The following is an 18,916-nucleotide window of genomic DNA, read 5'->3' as shown; positions in this document are numbered from 1 at the left end:
GTATATATTTGTATATATTTTTCTCCAATTAAAGGTGCAAAGAAACTATTTGAGTCTGAGATGGGAGAATCACTCAAGAGAGGCCAGGGGTTGGGGCTGTAGCTCAGTGGCAGAGTATTTGCCTAGCATGTGTGAGGCACTGGGTTCAATCCTTAGCACTGCATAAAAATAAACAAAATAGGGCTGGGGATATAGCTTGGTTGGTAGAGTGCTTGTCTTGCAAGCACAAGGCCAAAAAAGCATACTGTCCATATACAACTACAAAAAAGAATTTAAAAGAGAGAGAGAGGTCAAGAATTTGAGAACAGCAGCCTGGGCAACATGGTAAGCCTCCTTGTAAAAATAAATAAATAAATAAATAAAAATAATAATAATAATAAAATAAGATTTTTTTTTTTAAAGAAAATGTACTGCATTCTTAACTTTCCAAGTTTCATTCTACTATTCTACACAGAAATCTGTAAATTGTACATGTGGCATGGTCTGGATTCTAAGAATACAGAGCAGACATGATCCCATCCTCACTTAGTCCACAGCCTAGCAGGAAGTGAGTGAGTAAGCAAGTACCATGATCACTGCTGGGAAGGAAGCAAAGAACTGAGGCAGAGAGGGGATGTTCAGGAAAGGCCTTTCCAAGATGGAAACCAAAATGCTAAGGAGGAGCCAGCCCTGTGGGGGGCTAGAGAGAGAACTTCCTGCAGAGGGAACAGCTCCAACAAAGCAGTGAAGGTGCCTTGGGAGTCTGTCTGGGGCAGATAGTGCTGGGAAGAACTAGACGGGGTCAGATCAAGCATGCTTTGCCAGCTATAGGAAGGAATCTGGCTCCTATTTTAAAACAAGAAGTGAGAAGCCATTAAAGCCCATTTTTATTTTTTAAAACACAGTCATTTTCAGTCTGACTCTACATCATGTACAACCAGAGAAATGAAAAGTTGTACCCTATTTGTGTACAATGAATGAATCAAAAAATAAAAAATAAAGTAAAATAAACCAATCATTTTAATATTTCAAGCCCACTTTGAGAAATGTTTGGTAACATTCACGAAACATAAAATTCATCATTTTAAGATATACTATTCAGTGATATTTAGTACAATTACAGTGCCGGGCAACCAACATCATTACCCAGTTCCAGAACATTTTCATCACCCCAAAAGGAAACACATGCCCTTGATCCAGTGTCACTTCCCATTCTTCCCCCGCCTTCACCCTTAACTCTGTCCCCTGGCAACCATAAATCCACTTTCTGTCTCAGGATTTCCCTCTTCAGGACATTTTAGATAAATGGTATTTTGTGACTGGCTTCTTTCCCTTAGTATCATGTTTTCCAAATCCATTTATTGTAGCATGCATTGATACAACCAAATTGTGAGTGTGTGTGTGTGTGTGTGTACAGGAGATTTAACCCGGGGCACTTTGCCACTAAGCCACATTCCCAGCACTTCAGCACTTTTTATATCTTATTTTGAAACAGGGTCTCCCTAAATTGCTTAGGGTCTTGCTAAATTGCTGAGGCTGGCCTCGAATTTGGCAATCTTCCTCCCTCAGCTGGGATCCAGGTGGCTGGGATTACAGGTGTGTGCCACCACAACCGGTGCATCAAAACTTTTTAAAGCCAGGCGTCATGGTGTGCGCCTGCAATCCCAGTGACTGGGGAGTCTGAAGTAGACAGATCATGAGTTCGAGGCCAGCCTGGGCAATTTAGCAAGACCCTGTCTCAAAATAAAATATAAAGGTATGGGAGTGAAGCTCAGTGGTAGAAAGCGCCCCTGGGTTCAATCCCCAGTACTGCAAAACAAACAAACAAACAAACTGTTTAAAGGGCTAAATGAACTGATCACTCACCACCATGAAGAGGATACCTGGGTAGGAGAGAAGCCAGAGTGAAAGTGGGTAGATCAGTTGAGGGCGGTTGAGTGGGGAGGGTTAGAGATGCCAGTGGAGATGGCCGCAGTGGAAATGGAGAGAGGGACATGTGGGAAATATGTGCCAAGCAGGGTGGACAGGACCTGCTGATGGAGGAGGGGGGAGGGAAGCATGGACACAAGTACCTGGGGAATCTGGGGCCGAGCAGGGAGCTGAAGGTGTAGGGGAATCGAGAACTCATTTTGGGCACCTACGCTTGAGATATTTAATTGAAAATGTTATTTAGGAAGAGGAAATTTGATTCTAGGAATATAAAGATGGAGATACGAAGGTAAGGATCACCAGGCAGATTAAAAAATTTAGAAATCTAAATCCAGAACAAGTTTTGAATTATATGCATTACAATAAAGGGACTTCCACCCTCAAGGGTGACCAGGAGGAAGAGGTCTGTGAACCTAGTAGCATACTTTTCTCAGTGCCAGGCAAAGTGCATCTGAATGAGTACTCAGCATTTACAAAGCCTGGAGCCAGCTCCCCCAGGACTGTATTCAGAATTCCCAGGCACTCGGCCCTCCTCTTTGTATCTCTGTTGCAACTAATGTCAGCCCACCCAGCAACCAGGTAGTGCCCTGGGAGGGTGCAAGTCACAGCATTTGCCTTTCAATAAGGAAACTACCAGGGGCTGGGGTTGTAGGTCGGTGGGAGAGTGTTTGCCTAGCACGTGTGAGGCACTGGGTTCGATCCTCAGCACCACATTAAAAAAATAATAATAAAATATTGTGTCCATCTACAACTAAAAAAAAAAGTAAAGCTGACAAGGTGGGGTTAGGGACTTGTCTGTGGTTAAAAATGAATCCATTAAAATCAAAATTAATTAAAAATGAATGCTATGTTCCTGGAACTAACTTACATTAAAGAAATTAAGCTTTTTTTTTTTGAGTACAGGGAATTGATCACTCAAGACACTTGACCCCTGAGCCACATCCCCAGTTCTATTTTTTTCTTTTTTTTTTTTTTTTATTTAGAGACAGGTTCTCACTGAGTTGCTTAGCGCCTCGCTGTTGCTGAGGCTGGCTTTGAACTCCCTATTCTCCTACCTCAGCCTCCCAAGCTACAGGGATTATAGGCCTGTGCCACTGCACCTGGCTAACCTTTTATTTTTTAATTTTTTTTAGTTGTAGGTGGACATAATACCTTTATTTTACTTATTTTTATGTGGTGCTGAGAATCGAACCCAGGGCCTCACATATGCTCTTTTTTTTTTTTTTTTTTTTTCGGTACTGGGGATCGAACTCGGCCTTGTGCTTGCGAGGCAAGCACTCTACCAGCTGAGCTATCTCCCCAGCCCTCACATATGCTCTTTGAGCACTCTGCCACTGAGTCACAATCCCAGCCTACCTTTTTTTTTTGGTCCTGGGGATTGAACCCAGGGCCTTGTAATTGCGAGGCAAGCACTCTATCAACTGAGCTATATCCCCAGCCCCTACCATTTGTTTTAATAGAAGAAAAACATATAGTTGGGTGCACTTAGAAATTATTATTTAAAAAACATTTTTAGATGTTAGTAGACCTTTAGTTTATTCATTTATTTGTATGTGGTGCTGAGAATTGAATGCAGTGCCTCACACATGCTAGTCAAGTGCTCTACCACTGAGCCCCAGCCCCAGCCCAGAAATTATTTTTTTGGTGCATGTGATATACATATGTACACACACACTGTGTGAAGGGTTATGGAAAATAATATTCCTGTAAAGCAGTCCCCGAAGAAAATTGGAGAGAGGTGTGGCTCAGGAGGAGGAAGGGGAAACTAGCCAAGGAACAATGGGCCCTGGGGGAAAGGGGCGGATACTGAATGTTGGGCCCTAAACCATGACTTTCCCCCATGGCTAATTAGTCCTAAATGGAGGCACAGCAAATACCCATGGGCAAGATTTGAGTACTCATCCCTGACATCTGGACTCTTATCTCCCCAGACAACAATGAGTTTCAACCATTTTACAACTACCCTCCTAATTAAAGTTTTAACCTTTTCAACTAGCCCCTGACCTTCAAAGCTGCAGGAACACAGCTTCCAATGGTTATATCATTGTATCCTATGAAACCCAAATCCCCTCTGTAACTGACGGTCTTTTTCCCATTTGGAAAATGGATTCGAATGGTGTCTGAATCTGTGAAGGAATAAAGGCTTCTCTGAATCTGTGGAGGTCTGCTTCTGGCCGTTTGTGCTGACACTATGGAATGGTTAAAACGAACTAACATATGCATCCCCTCAGATACCCATTTCATTTATTTATTTATTTGGTACTAGGGATTGAACACAGAGGCGCTTTACCACTGAGCCACATCTCCAGCCTTTTTTATTTATTTTTATTTTGAGACAGGGTCTTGCTAAGTTGCTTAGGGCTTCATTAAGTTGTTGAGGCTGGTCTTGAACTTTTGATCTTCTGAGTTGCTGGGATGACAGGTTTGTGCCACTGTGCTGGGCCTACACTTTTTTATTTGTGTGTGTGAAAGGGGAGAAATGAAGGAAGTTAAAATAGGAAATTATGCATATTTCACAACGTTATGCATATTTCACAACAATTTTTTAAAAGCAATGTTTAATCCATTATAAGATAAAGTGGCTCAGAAATCACTTAAAATTCATTTGGAGTGGGGATGGACTGTAAAAATTCCTAAGAAACAAAAGGGTAAATGAAAAGTTACACTATCAACTCAAGCCTGTTTTCATGCCTGTTCTCCAAAGGCAATTACTGTGTCCTCCCATCAATCAACAAGTGTAAACATGTCCCACAGCTATTGAGTCACAACACATCCATCCACTGTTTTGTACCTTGCTTATTTTCATTGATTTTATACACACACACACACACACCACACACACACACATATATATATATATATTTTTTTGTGTGTGTGTGTGTGTGTGTGAGGTGCTGGGGCACTTGACCACTGAGCTACATCCCCAGTCCTCCTGAGTGGCTGGGTTACAGGAATGCACCATCGCATCGGTTTTAGCTGTTATATTCTTGAGATTGTTTCATATCAATACATGTTGAGCTGCCCTTTTTTCCGCACTCCAGTACTGGGGATCAAACCCAGGACCTCACATATGCTAGGCAACTGATCTACCACTGAGTTACATCCCCAGTGTTGTTTTAATTTTTATTTATTTATTTATTTTTTTCAATTATTGTCTTTTTTTTTTTTTCTTGGTGATGCTGGGGATTGAACCCAGGGCCTTGTGCATGCGAGGCATGCACTCTACCAACTGAGTTATATCCCCAGCCCTGTTTTTATTTTTTGAGACAGGGTCTCACTAAGTTGCTTAGACTGGTCTGAAACTTGCAATTCCTGTCTCAGTCTCCTGAGTCCATGGGAATACCAGCAAGTGTCACTGTGCCTGACTCTCTTTTCTTTTAAATTCTGCTATATTAAACCATTCAATGAATAGGTCCTATTTATTTAAACCAGTATTCTTTTGGGCATTTATTTTCAAATGTTTCCTATTGCAAAAAGACAGAAATGAAGTCGGGTATGGTGGTGCATGCCTGTAAACCCAGTGACTCAGGAGGCTGAGGTGAGGATTGTAAGTTTGAGGCCAGCCTCAATAATTTAGTGAGGTCCTAAGCAACTTAGCAAGAGCTTGTCTCAAAATAAAAACCAAAAAGGGCTGGAGATGTAACTCAGGGGTAAAACACCCCTGGGTTCGATGCCTGGAACCAAAAAGAAAAAAATAAAAAGATAGAAATGAATATACTTATATATACTTCTGTGGCCATATTTCTGCAGATAAATTTGTAGTAATACACTTGAATTGGACTGGGAGTGTAGTACTTATCTAACATTTGTCAGACCCTAGGCTTAATCTCTAGCACCACCAAGAGGAGAAAAAAGATATTTTAAGGGGCTGGGGTTGTTGCTCAGTGGTAGAGCACAGGCCTTGAATGGGTTCAATCCTTAGCAAAACATGAAAATAAATAAAGATATTGTGTACATCTATGATTAAAAAATATTTAAGATTTTAAACCTTACGGATCTTGCTAAATTGTTTTAAAAAGGTTTGGTGGTGGTACATAAGAACAGCAAGATAGGATAAGTCTGTAAGAGGAAATGAAATTCACATTAACATTACTGATTCAATAACACATGAGAGTCAAATATTTTCCTCAAAGTAACTTCTAAATGATGCAACAAATAATCGTAAGCTTTAACCATCTCTTTTTGTTTTTAAGGCAATGTTTGTAAATTTGCCTGAGCAAACCTCTCTTCACTCTCTATATATTTTTACTGTCACCAGTTGTAACACATCTTAGCAGATTCCACTTCAGACCATTTTAAAGTAGTGTTTCTTCATTTTGTTTTTTTTTTAGTTGTAGATGGACACAATACCATTATTTTATTTATTTTTATGTAGTGCTGAGGATTAAAACCAGTGCTAAGTAAGTGCTCTACCACTGCCACATTCTTTGGATTTTTTTTGGTGGTACTGCGGTTGAACCTTGGAGCTCTTTACTACTGAGTTACATGCTTAGACCTATTTTAAAATTTTGAGACAGGGTCTAAGTTGCAGAGTCCGTTTTCAAAGTTTCAATCCTCATGCCTCAGCCTCCTGAGTAGCTGGGATTTTACGTGTGCACCACCCTCCTTAACTTTGGGCACGGTTTTGAAAAATAGTATCGCCTATAGTTATTCCACACATCTAATCATAGAGGCTAATTATTTATTCACTGCAACCTCAGCAGTGACTTCTCAAACTGAGCAGTTTGAGTAGCATCTGTGGACTCAATTAAGAATTAAGAAATTGGGCTGGGGAGATAGCTCAGTTGGTAGAGTGCTCACCTTGCAAGCACAAGGCCCTGGGTTCGATCCCCAGCACCGCAAAAAAAAAAAAAAGAAAAAAAAGAATCAAGTAATGGGGATCTGAGGGTATATGCTTAAGTATGTACAATGCCCTGAGTTCTCCAGCACCAAACCAAACCAAACCAAAAAAAACAATCACCTGGACAAAACCAAACTGTTTTTGGTTTGATTAAACAACAGAAAACACCAAAGAAATCAAGAAAACCTGCCGAAACTTATGTTACCATATTTCTCCTGATTTATTTTTGTTGAGCATGTCTTCAGATCTTTAAGCAATTGTTCTTGCCAAAAGGCTGGCCTTTTTTTTTTTGGGGGGGGGGCGGTTAGAGATAGTATGCCTTTATTTTATTTATCTTTATGTAGTGCTAAGGATTGAACACAGTGCCTCACACATGCTAGGCAAGTGCTCTGACACTGAGCTACCTCCCCAGCCTCGTGGCTGACAGTCTTAAAGCTGATTAACTCATCATTGCTCCATGGCTTTCTCTGGCTAACAAGCTACTTGGAAACTTATTTTGGTTGCAGCTTCATTTAAAATTTTTGTAAAGAAATTGTAGTGTGATGAGAAAGCCCATTTCTAATTTCTTTTGTTTTTCTTTGTGGTGCTGGGGATTGAACCCAGGACCTCACACGTGCTAAGCATGTGTCTGCCACTAAGTTACAGCTCCACCTCAGATTTTCTAAATTTTCTGACAGTTGCTTTACCATGAACTGAGATTGTGTTGTGTGCTTAGTCTGGCAATGCTGATGCCTATATTGTGTTCTTTCAGCAATGTATGATGTTACCTCAGAACAAATACAGTGCATTTGCACCTAAGTCAAGAACAAAACAAGTCATATTCCACTATGCCTTAAAGGTGTGACAGTGGAATATTAGAAGTTTTGAGAGAGGGATAGGCATGGCCTGGAGCTCCTGTTGAATCCAAGCCTTTGTCCTGAGTAAAGCAACTCTGGAGCAGCAGCCCCCATGGGTTGGAGCACAGGCAGTGAGCACATGTTGTGCACCCACAGAGCCCACCATGCCCAGTGGATTTCTGAGGCATGGTGAGCCAGGGCTGAGGCAAGCCAGGGCACCCGGACCAGATGAGTGGCAGGAAAACAGGTGGTGGCAGACTCGAAAGTTCGGACGCAAGGGTTAACCAATAGCATCAACACCTTCCAAGAACTGATTAGCAAAAATTTAGACCAGTAGGATTGGTACTTTTTCAAAACCTGATTGGCGTAAATTTGGACCAGTAGCATTCTCCCAAGAGCTATATAAATCCCTAGCTCACTCAAGTAGCAACCAACAATTGGGTCCCCTCTTACCCTGTAAATTTCTCGTTTCATTCCACTTGAATTAAACCTACTTCTTACACTATTGCCTTTCTGCCTTTCAGTGGCCATGAATTTTATTGTTCAGATTTTCAAGGCAAGAATCTGGCAAGAAGTTGACAGTTGAACTGCTAGGGTCTGCTGTGACATTGGAGGGCACAGCCCACTATTGGGATGCAACATGCTACTTGACAGTAGTGGAGAGAATCCATCTTTGCTGGCTGAGACCCTTGGATCTGACGCTGGCGGGCATCCCCTGCCTTGGTCAGCTGCTAACACTGAAACAAGCTTCCTAGGCTGCAGAGGCTCTATCCTCCTGCAGGAGTGAAGAAACTCCGGTTTCACTCTCAAGTAAAATCTGCTCACTGCAACGTGTACTGTTGCATGTGGAGTGTGAAGAATGTGTCCTTGCACTTTCTCACACGGTGGTGAGTTCAAGGGTTCCTGCCACTTATCTCACCTTTGAAAATAATTGCAATTTGGGGGCCCTCAAGAACTCCTACAGGTTTCATAATTTACTAGGACTCAGAACTCTCGTATTATGGCTTAGATATTAGGTATCCCCCAAAAGCTCAGGTGTCAAACAATGCAAGATTTAGAGGTGAAATGAATGGGTTATGAGAGCCTTAACCCAATCAGTGCATTAGTCCCCTGATAGGGATTAATGTGGTGGCAGTACGTGGCTGAGGGAGGTGGGTCCCTGGGGTGTATATTTTGTCCTTGTTGAGTGGAGCTCTCTCTACTTCTTGATTGTTATGTCCTAAGCCAATTTCTTCCACCACACTCTTCAGCCATGATGTTCTGCCTCAGCGGGAGCTCCAAGGAATGGAGCCAGCTATCTGTAGACTGAGATCCTTGAAAAACACAAAGGAACCTGGGCCTACCAGTAACATATGAGGCCCCAAATAAACTTTGCCTCCTCAAATTTTTCATCAGCTCTTTTGGTCACAGCAGCTAAAAAGCTGAATAAAACATGGAAAGTTTTGATACTCATGGTTACAGTTTATTACAGTACAAGGAAACAGGTTAAAATCAGCCTATGGATGAGTTCCATGGGACAGAGTCCAGAAAGTTCCAAGTTTGCAGAGGCCAGTGGTCTTGTCCTAGTAGTCATGAATAGCACCAACTTTTTCCGCTAGTGATGTAAGACAATACATGTGGAACACTGCCCATCAGATCAGGGAAACTCAACAGGGCTTTGGTGTCCAGTTTTGACTGGGGCTCACTCCTGTAGACAGTGAGCAACCATGTGGTTATTATTCTTCACCCTCCCCAGAGGGCGACCCAAAGCCCTCACCTAAATCAGTTACTATCTGATGTGGTGCGAAGTTCCAGGTACGCAAAGACACGAGAGGGCACTGCTGGGGCTTAAAGATCATCTCCTAGGAGCCAAGGGCAAAGGCCAGACCTGTCCTTGGGTGAGGTTAGCCTAATTTTTTGCTACACTCCCCATCCCAAACACTCAATTCTGCCACTGTAGTGTGAAGGTAGCCAAGGACAAAATTGAAACTTTTTTCAATCAGTGAAACTTTTTTTTTTTTGTAAATGGGCACAATGCCTTTACTTTATTTACCCCTATGTGGTGCTGAGGACTGAACCCAGTGCCTCACACATGCTAGGCAAGTGCTCTACCACTGAGCCACAACTCCAGCCCCTTCAGTGAACTTTATTCATGGAGAATGAATGTGAACTTTTTTTATTTTGGTATCGGGGACTGAACTGAGGGGCACTTTGCCACTGAGCTACATCCCCAGTCCCTTTTATATTTTTTGAGACATGGTCTTGCTAAATTACGTAGGGCCTCACTAAGTTTCCAAGGCTGGCGTCAGCCTTCCAAGTCACTGGGATTACAGGCATGAGTCACCGTGCCTGGCTTCATACATAATTTTCATGTTTCATGAAGTGCTCCTCCTGGATTTTTTCCCCTTTTGTGTGCGAGAGCTGGGGATTGAACCCAGAGCTTTGAGTTCTGCTAGTCATGTCCCTGCTCTACCATGAGCAACAACCAACAGTCCTTTCTCTAACCTTTTAAAATATAAATACCATTCTTAGCTTATGAGCCATATAAAAACTGTAGTCAGCTGGGTTTAGCCCACTATGGTGTGCTAAGCTCTGACGTCAGTGAAAATGTTGTCATGGTACATAATCAAAGAGTAAAATAGGACCTGAGTATTGTGTGCTTTTCAGTAATGTAGATCAAACTACACTCAAAGGAACCTGGGCCATACCAGTAACATAAAATCTGATCCATCGTTTCAAATTACTGGTGCTGATTTCAATTTTACTTTGTAGTTTTGAATTTTTTTTTTTTTTTTTTTTGTGGTACTAGGGATAGAACCTAGGGCTTTGTGTGTACCAGCTGAGTACTCTGCCACTGAGCTATGTCCCCAGGCCTTTATATTTAGAGACAGGTTCTTGCTAAGTTGGCCTTGAACTTGTGATCCTCCAGCCTCTAACTCCCAAGTAGCTGTTAGTATAGGCATGTGCCACCTGGCCTCACTATATTGAATATATATATATATTTTTTTGCGGTGCTGGGGATTGAACCCAGGGCCTTATGCTTGCAAGGCAAGCATTCTACCAACTGAGCTATATCCCCAGCCCTATATTGAATATTTTTAATACTTACCTTTCTATCCACATAAATCTTCCCCATTCAAAGCCTAGTCCCCAATTCTTCTTGTTCTCTAACAATAGTCTTAGACCTAGGCTCCAAATAGAAATAAAACGATTGTGACATACAGTATCAGGACAGGTTTAAGTTGAACTGTGAAAAAGTACGGGAGTTCTTTTTTGGTGCTGGGGTTTGAATCCAGTCTCACCTGTGCTAGGTAAACATTCTACCACCGAGCTCATCCTGGTCCCAAGAGTTCTTCAAGGTTAATGAGCAAAAATAAAACCTTGGCAATCTCATGTCAGATCCCCATGTTTTGGAAATTTTGCTGGTTCATGAAGTCAGGTCTGGGAAGCACTCTTACAGACCTCTCCTTTACAGAGTTCCAGAAGCACAGACTGTCACTGATCTTTATTTGGTATACAAGTATAAATGTGTACTATGATTTGATTTTGCTGTATGGTCTCTTCTAGATAATAATCACAAGGCAAGAATTTTTCTCCTACTTTTTTGTATAACCCTTAGCAGGCCTTCGATATATATATATTTTTTCGTTGTAGATGAACATAATGCCTTTATTTAATTTATTTATTTATTTTGCAGTACTGGGGATTGAACTCAGGGCCCTGCACTTGCGAGGCAAGCACTCTACCAGCTGAGCTATCTCCCCAGCCCTTATTAATTAATTTTTATGCGGTGCTGAGGATTGAAACCCAGTGCTGCAGGCATGGCAGACAAACACTGTACCACTGAGCCACAACAATATAGTTTATATAGTCTTAGGAGGAATAAGGAGAACCACTTTCCACCTTTCTTTCCTTTTTAAAAAATCTGTTTTCTATGTTCCCTAAAAAATTCTATGGATTTGCAACACAGCCTTGTTTTTGGATTTGCTTGCTGATGACACCTGTGGAGAAAGTAGTTGGGCTGAGCCACTGACTTTCCCAAGGGCAGGGTAGAGTGGAGAAGACTCTTCTCTGGTAAGTTCCCTCTTTTCAGATGTTGGTCTTCTGCTTCTGGGACTAACCAACTCCTTGATTCTTCACTTATTCTTTGTGGAAACTCTTCCTCCATCTCATGTTTGTAGTTATTACTAGAGAGCGCAGATCCCATCCAGGGAGGAAGAGGCTAGGCCATCATGTTCACTGCTCAAGAAATATTTGGAGTCAAACTGGGAGGAAAACAGGTTCTACTGAAATCCAGCTTTGAAGGAAGATGGAAGGAATTTCATTGTTTCAAAAGTTCCATCTCTGAAATAATGGAAGGTGAGCAGAACTTTTAAAGAAAAGGCTGGGAAATGAAATAAAAGACAGGTGATAGACATGTGGAGTTAGTTGGTCAGGCTGAGTGCAGGCCTTTCTCCAGAGGTAGAGGCTTTCTTGTTCTCAGTTTCTTCCGCAACTTGTCAGGGTAGGTATTAGCAGCCCTTTACCTTCCCTCCATTCTATTTTACAGATTTGGACTCCTTCTGAGTCTGGGAGACTTCCTTATCACATCGAAAGGAGTCAGTCGGGACATCTGGGGCCAGATCTGCACCTTCCTACTTTCCAGTCTGTTTCGCTTCCAACCCAAGCTATCTTCTCTAATCACTTGAAAATCATTCAATGAGCACATCCTCTGTGCCATCTTCATATTTCATCTCCTAAGAGCTCTCTGCCTCATCTCCTTGATCTCTTGCCTCTTCCTGAACCATATACAGGGGCTCAGCAAGGAGATCCTAAGTCCCTTGGCCAAACACCATCCTAACTGACATTTTCTCTGGGTCACAGTAAACTTGTTTCCTAAAAAAAGAAGCATTTGAATTTGAGAACAAACACCACTTGCAATAAGTAGCAAGGAAGAATGTGCAAATTTTCAGCTTCTCTCTACAGACAGTATGGGCTGAACTCAACAACGAGGCACTTCTAGCACTGTACTCAAACTGACAAACCTTATAATTCCAGCAACTCCAAAGGCGGAGGCAGAAGGATCACAAGTTCAAGGCCAGCCTCAGCAATGTAGTGAGACCCTGCCTCAAAATATAATTTTTAAAAAAGGGATGTAATTCAGTGGTAGAGTGTCCCTGGGTTCAAACCCCAGTACCTCAAAAAACCCAGTTAAATGAACACACAAATGGATGCTATATAAACATTTCCAGGCTTACTATGACTAGAAAGACGACTTTATATTCTTGACTAATTAAAACATGTCTTCTGATGGCAGTGCATGTATAGTGGTACACCTGTAATCCCAGCAACTGGAGACTGAGGCAGGAGCTTCACAAGTTTGAGGCCAGTCTCAGCAACTTAGTGAGACCCTGTCTCAAAATAAAAAATAAAAAGGGCTAGGATATAGCTCAATGGTAAAGCATCCCTGAGTTTGATCCCCAGTCCAAAAATACATAGAACAGAATATGGTGCATATTTCATTTTGTAGAGCTTACACTATTGCCCCATATTATATACAATTACACAATCTAGTAACAAAACAGGGATGATACGTGTTGTATGTGCAAATCCAAGAGTGCTTTTCTTCAAATACATTAAAGTCCAAGTTCATTTTAAAGCAAAATAAAACATTTAAACACTAACCATATCTTATCAAATGTTAAACCAGAAGAAATAGATCTTATCAGTCCAGGGGTCTGAGCATATTATTATTAATTTTCTTTTTGTGGTACTAGCAATTGAACCCAGGGCACTCTACTGCTGAGTTATATCCCCAGCCCTTATCATATTTATTTTGAGACAAGGTCTCCCTAAGTTGTCCAGGCTGGCCTTGAACCTGTGATCCTTCAGTTAGAAATCTCCAGAGTAGCTGGGATTATAGGTGTGCACCACCAGGCCCAACAGCCTAAGCATATTATAACAATGCATGACATATTTGACACTAATAGTCTAAAAGATACAAATTCATTCGGACACAAAAAAACAAAAAAGGACAGAAGGATCACTTAAGTCCGTGAGTTTGAGACCAGCATGGGCAATATACTGAGACACCATCTACAAAAACAAACAGAAACAAACAACAAACAAACAAAAAAAGGAAGGCAAGGATAATTAGACTTAGATGAAATTAAATTTTAGATAAGAGTTTCATTTTGTTAATTTCTATATACCAATATAGGAAACTGCAATCACCACTCACATAGGCCCTTCCTTTCCTGGTATTTGCATTTCTGGCAAAGTAAATCAGTGTCAGTTGTTTGGCAAGAGAGGAACAATAATCCCTCTCCAAAAAAAGAATTTCATTATGGCAACAATGTGCACCTGTCATAAAGACACCCTACTCTCTAAAGGGGCATGTTTTATGGTTCCTCACTTAATTGTCCATTATTGCTAACCTGTTCAACATAAATAGTAAAAATTTTTTTTTTTTTCTTTCCAGTGCAAATACTTTTGTCCTTAGACAAATTTCTATCATTCCAGACTTTGGACCACTGCATTTTTAGATGAAATATCCTAATCTTAATTCTATGCCTTGCAGAGTCACCAGATACCATACAATTTCAAGGAATCTTCTGTTTAATTAGACTGTTGATATGTTACGGGATAATAATACTTCCTGCTAATTTGCATACTCATTCCATAGATATTAAGATCTATTAGACAATCTCTTTATTTTTTTGGTTCTGGGGATTAAACCCAGGGGTGCTCTATGGCTGAGTTAGAACCCTAGCCCTCTTACTTTTTACTTTGAGACAGATTCTCACTAAGTTGCTGAGGCTGGCCTTGACTTGCAATCCCCCTGCCTCAGCCTTCAGAGTCACTGGGATTATAGGCATCTGCCACTGTGCCCAGCCAGTTTTCTATTTTAAAGTGAAATTTATGCCAAAAACAGTTTAATAATCTGTAGCCACAATCACCAAATAATCAACTGATTCTGGTAAGAATTCAACAGATCAGGGTTGTGTCTCTTTCGGGAGATGGGTCCATATTCCTCCTTGAAATTATGCTCCTTTCTTTATCTCAAATACTTTTCACTCTCAAAATAGCCCACATTCTCTCTTGAATATGCCTTGCTTTCCTAAATACACCTTTGTCTATGCCTCTGAATAGTACTGCTGAAATTCTTTTCTATCACATATGCCAAAAACCCTGAGTACTGAGTTGAGCTGCTGGCTCTTTGGGATACCTTAGATATCTCTTCTCCTGTGACATTTCTTTGTCGCTCACATAGGGGTACTCTGAGGCATAATTTCATGTTAAGGGGATAGAAAGGAATAATTCCAACCCACCTCCACAACTGAGACCAGTGTCTATCTCCTTTAGGATCAGTCCCGGATGAGACTTTTTATCTCAAATTAAAGCAGGATCATTGCCCCTTGCCAGTCTAAAGTTATAAAAAGGCAGATCTTCACCCCTAAACCAACCCTTAAGATTAAGGGATCAGGTTGGGGGTTGGGGCTCAGTGCTAGAGCACTTGACTAGCACGTGTGAGGCACTGGGTTCAATCTTAGCACCACATAAAAAAATATAAACAAAATTATTGTGTCCATCTTCAACTAAAATTAAAAAAAAAAAAAAAAAAAAGATTAAGGGATCAAAGTATCAGGGGAAGGGGAATGAGCAGGGTATACAAAAAAGATAGTCCTCAAAAAAAAAAAAAAAAAAAAAAAAAAAAAAAAAAAAAAGATAGTCTCAAAATAAGTACCCAGGACCCCACTGAAAAGCAGAAAAACACCCATGAATATTTGGCCTGCACCCCAGATCCATGCCCTTGCCAGAAAAAAATAACATGAGGGTACTGTACAAGTATTGGGAAAAACTGGTATGAATTCCATAATCCTGTCCTGAGCGCTACCTCGAATCCAACCCACACCCCACACAAACCGGTTGCTGTTTCTTCCTCTGTAAATTATAGATTGAACCCAGGAGTATTTTCCCACTGAGCCACATTCACAGCCCTTTTATTCAAAAGCAGGGTCACCTAAGTTGCTTAGCACCTCCCTGATTTGTTGAGGTTGGCCTCGAACTTGTGATTCTCCTGCCTCAACCTTCTGAGTTGCTGAGACTATAGATGTGTGTCATTGTGCCCAGCTCTATAGCATCATCAAAGAAGTTTAATGTGAATCTAATCAAGTGGTGACAACTAGACAAAATCCAAATGAAGGAATAATCTGCAAAGTAACTGGCCTAAATTCTTCAACAAGGCAATAACTGGGAAATTATTCCAGTTTAAAAACAATCAACAAGAACAAGAATATTAAAAGCAGGGACTGAGGAAATAGTTGAATGCTAAGTGCTTGCTTGGCATGCAGGAGGTGCAATGCATGATCCTTGAATGGATCTGAGAGGGGCAAAAAAGTCCAGCTGTAAATGGCATTATTGGGACTATGTGGAAATATGAGTAAAGATAGTAATCATACTAGATAATAGCCATGCATAAATACTAGTTTTCTGAATTTGTTCACTGCTTTGTAGTACTGTAGAAAAATGCTGGTGTTTTAATTAGAGTATTAAGGGTTAAGAATGTATGGGATTAAGCTGAAGTGTCTGGATGTCTGCAAACAACTCTCAAATAGTTCAGGAACACAATTAAAAAAAAAAATGAAAAGAAAAGAAAAAGAAAAAAATGTATAGCATAGTACAGCAAACATGAAAACATGCAACCAGAAAGCAAATCTGAGCTGGGTGAGGTGGTGCATGCTTATAATTCCAGCGGCTTGGGAGGCTGAGGCAGGAGGATCAAGCCAGCCTCAGCAACTTAGCGAGGCCCTAAGACTGAATCAGCAAGATTCAGTCTTCAATAAAATACAAAAAGGAGCTGGGAATGTTGCTCAGTGGTTAAGTGTCCCCAGTTCAATTCCCGCTACAAAAACCAATCAACCAACCAAACAAACAAAATACAACAACAAATCTGGGTGAAGGGTACTTGGGTGTTCCCCTTTTCTTTTTCTTTTTCTTTTCTTTTTTTTTTTTTTTTTTTTTTGAGATACTAGGGATTGAGCCCAGGAGTGTTTACCACTGTTTACATCCCCCAGCCCTTTTTATTTCCAGAGGATTTTTTTTTTTTTTTTTTTTTTTTGTACCAAGGATTGAACCCAGGAATGCTTTACTAGTGAGCCACATCCCCAGTCCTTTTATTTCTTATTTTGAGACAGGTCTCTTGCTGAGTTGCTTAAGGCCTTGCTAAGTTGCTAAGGCTGGGCTTTGGACTTGTAATCTTCCTGCCTCAATCCCCTGAGCCTCTGGGATTAAAGGTGTATGCCACTGAGTCTGACACAGTTGACAAGGCTGGCCTTTAACATCAAATCCTCCTGCCTCAGCCTCCTGAGTCACTTGGATTATATGTATGCATCACTATACCTGGACCACTGTTTTTGCTTTTTTTTTTTCCCCTTCCAACATTTTTAGAATTAAGCTGTTCAAAAAATGAGGTGGAAAAAAATCTATCTTCACTTTGCAGTTCTACACATGACTCATAATGGACCTTACTATTGCTAGAGTCAGCAAACATTTACAAATAGAAGGCTAAGGAAGCAAAAAGCAAACAAAATTACCTAAACTTAAAAAGCAATGAATGCTGTTAGCCCACATTTCCTTTAGAAAACAAATAAGGTTCACAGCAGGAAATTGTTTCCTAGAAGGAGAACTTCAGTTTAAAGTATAACTATTTTATTATTATACAGATAACTATATTAAGTCAGCTTTTATTGCTGTGACCAAAATACCTGGTAAGAACAACTTCATAGAGGAAAGAATTACATTGGTTCATGGTTTCAGAGGTTTAAGTCCAGGTGGGTTAACTCCAAAGCAGAAACATCATGGTGAAAGGGTGTGGTGGTTAAATCGTGTGGTGGAGGAAGGCTGTCAGTTCATGGCGGCTGGAAAGGAGGGAGAGGAAGATAGGAGGAAGGGACCAGCAACAAAATGCAGTTCCCAAGAGCATGCCAGTATGGTCCTACTTTCTTCAATCATGCCCTACCTGCTTAGTTTCCATATCCTCCCAGCAGTGCATTCAAATTATTAATCTGTCAAATGGATTAATCTACTGATTAGATCAGATCCTTCATTCTCCAGTGATTTCCCAAAGCCAAACCTTTGGACACTGCTGTGTTGGGGACCAAGTCTTCACATATGAGCTTTTTTTGGGGATATTCCAAAACCAAGCAGAAACAAATCTTTGATACAATTTAGGGTTATTAGAAAAAAAAAAAAAAAAAAAAAAAGTCCAGATTCAGGTGCAATGGTGCATGCCTGTACTCCCAGGGACTTGGAAGGCTGAGGAAAGAGAACTGCAAGCTCGAGGGCAGCCTCAGCAACTTAGTGAGACTCTCTCAAAATAAAATAAAAAGGACTGAGAATGTAGCTCAGTGTTAAAGCATTCCTGGGATTTTCGTAGTACCAAAAAACAAAACAAAATAAAGCAACAAAAACACAAAAAGGAGACATTGCTTGTACGCACATGCAAATGATTTACTTTCCAGAACATGAAACTACTGAAAACCCTCAAAATTATTAGTCTTTAGTTAGAGATGATCTATTATTATTATTATTGTTATTTTAAAATTTTTTAGTTGTAGATGGACACAATATCTTTATTTTATTTATTTTTATGTGGTGCTGAAGACTGAACCCTGGGCCTTATGTGTGCTAAGTGAGCATTCTATCACTGAGCCACAACCCCAGCCTGAGATGATTATTGAATAAACATTTACTACATACCTGTTGTACACCTATGGTTTTGTGTTAAGTGTGCAGAAAAGGGTAAAACACAGTCCTTCCTGCCTGGAAGAATTCTACATATCAATCAGAGTCTCTGTATGTCATTATAAAATCTTAATTTCTAAATTTAGTATTTTATATCACAGGCAACCTAGAAATAATTTGTAAACAGTATTTAAAGGTGATTAAAATTTTCTACTAATTTAGGGCTGGGGTTGTGGCTCAGTGGTAGAGCACTTGCCTAGCATATGTGAGGCACTGGGTTTGATTCTCAACACTGCATATAAATAAATGAATAAAATACAGGTCAATCAACAATAAAAAAAAAAAAAGCAAATATTATAAAAAAATTTCTACTAAATTAAAATGGTAGTCATTCTGTGAGTTCTGTTTTTGGAGGGACAGAGTGGGGACTGAACTTGAGGGTACTTTATCACTGAATTTTTTATCCCAGTCCTTTTTATTCATTTTCATTTTGAGACAGGTCTTGCTAAATTGCCAAGGCTGCCTCAAACTCCCTTAGCTGTCAAGTCACTGGGATTATAGGTGTGTGCCACCATGCCTGGCACTGACCTCTTACACCAAAAGCACAGATGCGCTGGGGCAGCTTGAG

General features: G+C 40.6%; 1 long non-coding RNA gene across 1 annotated transcript in view; it reads left to right on the top strand.

The window, feature by feature from the left end:
* LOC306656451 overlaps positions 1-18,916 on the top strand; it is a 561,410-nt gene that overhangs the window by 331,046 nt on the left and 211,448 nt on the right. The gene's annotated exons all lie outside the window — the stretch shown is intronic.

This window comes from Sciurus vulgaris (genome assembly GCF_902686455.1).
Source record: "Sciurus vulgaris genome assembly, chromosome: 3".
NCBI classification, from domain to species: Eukaryota; Metazoa; Chordata; class Mammalia; order Rodentia; family Sciuridae; genus Sciurus; species Sciurus vulgaris.
The sequence above is the reverse complement of the archived record's forward strand: the minus strand, read 5'-3'. Positions and strand labels throughout refer to the sequence as shown.